We start from the raw sequence: 6,123 nt of genomic DNA, 5'->3' as shown, positions 1-6,123 counted from the left end.
AGTTCCATTGCTTTGTTTTCCAGCTCACTGATTTTTCTTGTACCTCCACTCTGCTGTTGACCCCCCCTAGTGTATTTTTTAGTCCAGTTATAACTTTTGTTTGGTACTTCTTATATTTTCTATCTCCTTCTTGAAGTTCCATGTTCATACATTCTTCTTCCAAGATCAGTGAGCTTTTTTATGACCATTATTTTGAACTCTTTTTCAAGTAGGTTGTTTATCTGTTTCATTAAGATCTTTTTCTAGGCATTTCCCTTGTTCTTTGGCTTGGAACAGAATTCCTCGTCTCCTTATTTTGCTTATGTTTGTCTTTATGTGTTAGGCTAATCAACTACCTCCCTCAGCCTTGAAAGAGTGGTCTTGTGTAGGAGCTGTTCTGTGTAGGCCAGAAGTGCTCTCGCCTGGCCACCAGAGCCAGGCACTCTTTGGGCATCTTTTGTGTGGGCTGCATGAGCTCACCAGCTATAATAGGGCCCTGGCTGCTGCCCAGGGAGGGCAGGGCTCAGGGTGTTTGCCCAACCCCCTGTGGCTTGGCCACTGTGTGGAAAGGGCAACTTTGAGTTGCTTGCCTCTCCCAGTTGTGACACAAGCACTGTGGCAAGTGAGAGGAGCTCAGGCCTGATTGTGGCTTGGCTGCTGCATGGGGAGGGTAGGACTAAGGGCTCTTACCTAGCCCAGTTGTGGTCTAGCTTTTGTGCTGGAAATGTGGGGCTCAGGGGACTCATCTGCCCAGTATGGTTTCAGCTTGGCTGCTTCACAGGGAGGGTGGGGTTCACGGTGCTCACTGAGTCCAGTTGTCACTTGGCAACAGCACAAACAGGATGGGGCTTGGGACTCTCACCCATTCTGGTTGCAACTTGGTCCCTGCAGATGGTGGATGGGGCTCAGATGGCTTGCCTGGCCAAATTGTGACTTGGGTGCTCGTGGGGGAGTGGGGGAGGACACAGAGTGCTTGCCCAGCCTTGCTATAGCATGGGTGGGTGGAGCACACCCTCCAGAGTAGCAGGTTAGAGAGAGGGAACCAAAAATGGTGCCTGTAGGCTCCATCAGCAGCAAGTCCTTGCAGGTTCCTGCCTCTCCTAGAGCTGCTTTAAAATGTCTCTGCACTTTTTAATCTGTTGATTTTGTGCTGGTTCTCAGTGCCAGAGAGTTTGTGCAGGAGCCTTTTAAGAGTAGGATCACCATTCCTTGCAGTTCTATGGTTTTCCTGGTGTTAGTCCCCATTAATTTTCCAAAGCAGATGTTTTGGGGGCTCATCTTTCCAGTGCCAGCTCCCAGAGTCAGGGTGCCTGAAGTGGGGCACTATCCCTTCACTCCTTGAGTTAAAGTTTTGTATTTTCTGGGATCCCTCCTGATTGTGGGGTCACCACATCTGGGGTGGGGTCCCAGGTGAGGCCGTGTCTCTGCCTCTCCTACCCTTCTCCATGTGCTTCTTTTGCCTTTTGTTGTGGAGGTGCTGTTTATCTAGTTCTCAGGTCCTTTTCAGAGGAAAAACTGTTCTACAAGTAGCTGTAAATATGCTGTGTCTGTGAGAGGAGGTGAATTCAAGGTCTTCCTACACCACCAGCTTGGACTCCTTGTTTCTTCTCCATTTATTTTAAGACATAATAGAAACAAATTAATTTCTAAATGTATTTAGTATATTTTTCTCTTTGAAAAGTATATGGACATAGCTTGGCCAAACATCTTGGACTTATCCATATAAAAATAAAAGCAAAGAAAATCCATAAGAGATAAAAAGGAGTTTAGTATACTATTCTATCAATTCTATCACAACATAACATTTTCAATAACAGAGTAATTTGCAGGAAAACTAAGGCTGAAATATTCTCTGGTCTTTAGTTATAATCTCAGGCATTTAAAAAATGATTTTATAAAAATAGACAATTTCAATTGTAGTATAATGAAATAACATTTATAATACAAACTAACTATAGCTGTTTATTTTCAAAAGTAGAATGGGAAACCAGTGTTTCAAAGCCCTGATTAGTTCTTCTGTCCTAAGTAAAGGATAAGCCTTCAAGCTGGCAGTCTTCTGTTCAGAGAACATAGGGTCTTGGGTATGCAAAATTTATTCTGGAACTGTACAATGAATTGAGAGCTAAATTTCTCTGGAAATGGGGTTGAGGAAGATGGTGACGAGAAGTAATGCAAACTCAGAAAAACAAAAATTGTAAGAAGGGTATTGAGAGACAAAGTGGGGTGCAGCAAAATGACAGTTAAAGTCAGCAGATTAAAATATTTTATGAAAAATTCTAGCTGGTCAGGAGTCTAAAGAATTTTATGGAAGTAAATATTTGACAATAAATTTTAAAATTTGTTTTGCTTTAATGTAAAAGCCTTCTATTGCCAGAAGCCTTCAGTGATGCTTATCATACACACAAATATCATGTGTGTGTGCAGTTTGGGGAGCATGGCAAGTAATAGCTCTAAGAAAAGGTAGATTCAGGGCCTAGAGTCAGTAAGAAGCCTGTCTAAAGCTTAGTCAAGCTGAGGGAACTATTAACACCATCTTGGTCACTAGAAATCTAAAAAGTGTCTTATTAAAAGACCAAGATTTAAAGAGACTCTGGATAAAAAAAGGAGATATATTGAGATTTATCAGAAAACCCAACAGAGAGAACACTCTGAGAATTTCTACAGGAAAGAAACACAGAACCTCATAAAGAAGTTTTTCCTGGAAAAGCCATGGCCTAACCTCAAATCAAAGCCTGCAGGGTTGAAAAATTCAGTGAGCCATGGGGCAGGTTTGGTGTAATTAAAGACCACAGAAATAGCTGCATGAGGCTCCTCTCAGAGTAGCTGCCCTCAGGTTAAATCTCAAATAGGTTTCTCTATTTAGAAGCACAAAAAACCCAGCATGAGCCTTGGTTCTAGGCAGAAAAAGAGGAGTTTCTCAAATAACTTTTCTACTGTGCTCAGGAGGCCAATGTTATGTGGACCAACCAAGCTCTGTCTTCACTCAGCCCCTCTCTGCATGACCACACAAGCCAGAATCTTAAAATTGGAATCTGTATTCACTACCAGCAGAATACAGATTTTTCTCATGTTGAGTACCTTCAATACTGATCAAAGTAACCTTTTAATTATAAATGTGTGAAGGTGTACAATAATCATCAACAGACAAAACAACCAGAAGAACTAACCACTGAACAAAACGGTTGTTGCAGGAATCAGAAGAGATGTTAAAATTAATTATAATTAGCATCCTCCCAAAGATTCAGAAGGATTTAACATTTATTAAAAATTAACTCATCACTATTTAAAAAGCAATGAGAATTTTTAGCTATTAAAACCAATGTAATGGGTAGAGGGTGCTTGGTAGGTAAACTTCAAGATGGCTACAAGCAAGCCCTACCTTCTGGTATTCATGTCTTAATTCTTAATCTTTGTATATGGGTTGGAGCTAGTGATTTTCTTCTAACACATAGAATATGGCAAAATTGATGGATAGCATTTCAAAGATTAAGTTACAAGGAGACTATGGCTTCCATCTGCCTATCCTTTTGTTCTCATGCTTGCTCACTCAGATGGAAGTCAGCTGCCACATTGTGAGCTGACATAAGGAGAAGTCCCCATAACAATGAACTGAGGGAGTCCTACAGGCAATGATTAGTAAGAAACTGAGTCCCTTTGTCCAAAAGCCCTGAAAAATTGCATATTGCCAACAATCACATGAGTGAACTTGAAAGTAGATATTCCCTCAATCAAATCTTCAGATGAGACTTCATCCCTGGGCAAAATCTTGATTGGAATCTTGTGAGAAGCCTTGAAGTAGAGGAATACACTTAACCCTTAGCTGGACTCCAGACACTCAGAAACTATAAGATACTTTACTTTACTACTTTACTTTCACTAAGTTTTGGAGAAATTTTTTATGATGCAATTGATAAGTCATAAGGTTGGTGGGGAGGCAGAGAGGCAGTTGGGAACTTATCTGAAGGTCAAATAGTAGAATGGCTCCTGGTGAAAAATCAAATTAATGACAAAGTCAAGGCAGGAATTTTCTCAAAACACAAGACAAAAGAAAAGTAAGAAAGAAATAGTACATTTATTTTTTGAAAGTTAAGAGATGTAGAGAATAGATGTAAGAGATTGATGGATAAGAGAGAGTCAAAGAAATAATAAGGAAATATAATTTTTTAAAATCCCTAATCTGAAGAAAGTTTTGAGTTCTCATATAGAGTCAGTGAAAGCTTAAATTATTATTGAAGAAGACACTTAGTAACATTGTGGTGACATTTGTTACTTCTCAACAACAAATGGAAAATTCCATAAGCTGAGAGAAAAATTAAAATTTCCAGTATTCTAGAAAACATTCCAAGATGCCTACAATGTATTTAAGAAAAATATTTTGAACTTATCCAAATTATATTCAAATGTAAAAGCAAAAGAAATACATTTTCAGAAGTTCAAAAAAAGAGGAGGCTTAAAATTAATTCCTTCTCCTTGATTAATTATTAAAGTATGTGCTCCAGAAAAAAAAAAAAAAAAGACTGAGTCCAAGAAAGAAGAGAACAAAAGAACATATTAATAGTAAAATACATAATGCATAATGAACTCTAAACTACATAGATAGTTCAGTTATGAAATTTATAAAATGGAAAAAAATTCAGTTTAAAACAGCAGACAGCCGCGCACGCGAAGGAGCCACGCTGAGGGCCGGGCCGGGCAGTGGGCACTTGACCGGGGTGGCGGGCGGGCGATTTCCGCCCGGCCCGGGGCACTCCCCCTGAGCGCCCGCCTACCCGTAGGCCCAGCCCAAGGTCTGGCAGCCAGCAACAGAGCCGGGCGCCCACGGCCCGAGCGCCCCCGGCAGCACTATGCCTGTGCTGCTGGAGCGCCCCAAGCTTTCCAAAGCCATGGCCAGGGCGTTGCACCGGCACATCATGATGGAGCGGGAGAGCAAGAGACAGGAGGAGGAAGAGGTGGACAAGATGAGGGAACAGAAGATGAAGGAAGAGCAGGAGAGAAGGAAGAAAAAGGGAATGGAAGAGAGAATGTCACTAGAGGAAACCAAGGAACAAATCCTGAAGTTGCAGGAGAAGCTTTTAGCCCTACAGGAAGAGAAACATCAGCTTTTCCTGCAGCTCAAGAAAGTTTTACATGAGGAGGAAAAAACGGAGGCGAAAAGAGCAGAGTGACCTGACCACTCTGACATACCAGCAAGGCTTGACCGTTCACACTGGAACTCACCTCCTCAGCATGCAGGGGAGCCCTGGAGGACACAATCGCCCAGGCACCCTCATGGCAGCAGACAGAGCCAAACAGATGTTTGGACCCCAAGTGCTTACAACCCGGCACTACGTAGGCTCAGCAGCTGCTTTCGCAGGGACCCCAGAGCATGGGCAATTCCAAGGAACCCCGGGCGGCGCCTATGGGACTGCTCAGCCCCCACCTCACTATGGACCCACACAGCCTGCCTACAGTCCTAGTCAGCAGCTCAGAGTACGGTACCTGTCTCAGCCGCAGCCTCAGCCCTATGCCGTGCCAGCCACTTTCAGCCCACCCAGACAGGGTTCCTCCAGCCTGGTGGTGTCCCGTCCTTGCAAAAACAAATGGAACACGCTAACCAACAGACAGGCTTCTCTGACTCATCCTCCCTGCGCCCCATGCATCCCCAAGCTCTGCATCCAGCCCCTGGACTCCTGGCCTCACCCCAGCTCCCTGTGCAGATGCAACCAGCAGGAAAGTCGGGCTTTGCAACCACCAGTCAGCCTGGCCCTCGGCTCCCTTCATCCAGCACAGCCAGAACCCGCGATTCTACCACAAGTGACCATCAGATTTGATCTTCAACCTTGCCCCCAGCCCCTGCCGTGGGGGAGGATCCCTGGTGTGTCCTAGTCCCAGGCCAATAAAATCTACCTGCCACTGAAAAAAAAAAAAAAACAGCAGACTGACCAAACATGCTGTGTCTCTCATTTCTCCAGAGAACTCACTAAGATTGTAATAAATAAAAATAAAAGGCATCATCACTACACAAGGAAAAGAGAATGGAAATAGGTGCATCTACATATCGGAGAATTTAACAAAATTTTTAAAGGTTAAAAGCAAATAAAGGAATAGGAATATTTACAGTGGTAGAGGAATTCACAGACTAGAGTACATGCTGTGGAGGATATA

General features: G+C 43.0%; 1 pseudogene across 1 annotated transcript; it reads left to right on the top strand.

The window, feature by feature from the left end:
* Nucleotides 1–4,802: 4,802 nt before the first annotated feature.
* Nucleotides 4,803–5,889, top strand: LOC309838698 (G protein pathway suppressor 2-like; annotated as a pseudogene). The gene has a single exon. The product of its transcript is annotated as a G protein pathway suppressor 2-like (transcript).
* The last annotated feature ends 234 nt before the right edge of the window (nt 5,890–6,123 follow it).

The sequence above is a fragment of the Grampus griseus genome (genome assembly GCF_964374135.1).
Source record: "Grampus griseus genome assembly, chromosome: 20".
Classification (NCBI taxonomy): Eukaryota; Metazoa; Chordata; class Mammalia; order Artiodactyla; family Delphinidae; genus Grampus; species Grampus griseus.
The sequence above is the reverse complement of the archived record's forward strand: the minus strand, read 5'-3'. Positions and strand labels throughout refer to the sequence as shown.